Source organism: Felis catus, chromosome B3 (genome assembly GCF_018350175.1).
Source record: "Felis catus isolate Fca126 chromosome B3, F.catus_Fca126_mat1.0, whole genome shotgun sequence".
Taxonomy (NCBI): Eukaryota; Metazoa; Chordata; class Mammalia; order Carnivora; family Felidae; genus Felis; species Felis catus.
The window spans coordinates 132399272-132400645 of record NC_058373.1 but is presented as its reverse complement, the minus strand read 5'-3'; the positions used below and the strand labels follow the sequence as shown (position 1 = coordinate 132400645).

The following is a 1374-nucleotide window of genomic DNA, read 5'->3' as shown; positions in this document are numbered from 1 at the left end:
TTTCTCTTAAAGGGTGAAAGTCCTGACATCTCCCCACCACCTCCCATCTCCATCCTTTGAGGCAAACTTCCCTGCATCTTATTCTTTTTTTTTTTTTTTTTGATTTTTTTAATGTTTATTTTATTTTATTTTTGAGAGAGAGACAGAGTGTGAATGGGGAGGGGCAAGGAGAGAGGGAGACACAGAATCGAAAGCAGGCTCCAGGCTCCGAGCCGTCAGCACAGAGCCCGACGCGGGGCTCGAACTCACGGACCGTGAGATCATGACCTGGGCAGAAATCAGACACTTAACCGACTGAGCCACCCAGACACCTCCAGGCTTCATCTTCTTGTGGGATAAGGCCTCTCCTTCCCTCCGTCCTCAAATAAGAGGCCACTGGAGGTGGGGAGCTGTGCATCCCAGCCACGGCTGCAGACGGAGGTGGGTAGAGGGGATATGGCACAGAGCACTGTTCTGTGCCTGCCTCAAATCTTTCCATGGTGGGGCACCTGGGGGGCTCAGTCAGTAAAGCGTCCGACTTTGGCTCAGGTCATGGCCTCTCAGTTCGTGAGTTCCAGCCCCGAGTCAGGCTCTGTGCTGACAGCTTGGAGCCTGGAGCCTGCTTCAGATTCTATCTGCCTGTCTGTCTCTCTCTCTCTCTCTGCCCCTCCCCCAGTCATGCTCTGTCTCTCTCTCTCTCTCAAGTAAATAAACATAAACAAATTAAAAAAAAAAAAAACCTTTCCACGGTGATAGATAGAAACCTTTCCATGGTGGTGGAATGGGAGCTCCGTGAGGGAGGGACTTGTCAAGACTAGAGTGACTCAATAAGTATATTTTGTGGGCACCTGACTGTCTCAGTTGGTAGAGCATGCGACTTTTGATCTCAAGGATGTGAGTTCAAGCCTCATGTTGGGTGCAGAGTTTACTTCAAACAAAGTCTGAATTAATATATAAGGGTTACATAAAGTAAAATTCTAAGGTGTAATACAGTATCTGAAAAGAAAGTGCTGCCTATGGCTATTAATTGTTATTAATTTCTTTTTATTAATAGATGATGCTACTTTTCAAGAGGAATAGGAATCGTTTGGGGTAACACTGTAGCATTTGGGCTTGCGTAGTTGCTTACAGGAACTCGTTGTTTTGGAGATAAAAAGAGTTCTGGCTTTGACCTACAGAATGCAGACTCTAGATGAGTTAGGACAGCCTTTCAGACATCTGGGCACATTGGAGTTTCTCGTCTGGATTTTAGTGAAGCCACTGCCTTTAAGACCCTCTGACATGCGGCCTACAAGTTTTCTGAGTTGAACTGACAGTTTTAAAGCAGGAACAATAGGATCATGTCAGGGAGAATTACCTGGAGACCCTGGACATCCTAAGATGGTCTTTTAACTG

At 46.3% G+C, this 1374-nt stretch overlaps 1 non-coding gene across 1 annotated transcript; it reads left to right on the top strand.

Annotated features, from left to right (window-relative positions):
- Positions 1 to 825: 825 nt before the first annotated feature.
- TRNAK-UUU lies at positions 826 to 898 on the top strand. The gene has a single exon. It is a non-coding gene; the product is annotated as a tRNA-Lys (tRNA).
- The last annotated feature ends 476 nt before the right edge of the window (positions 899 to 1374 follow it).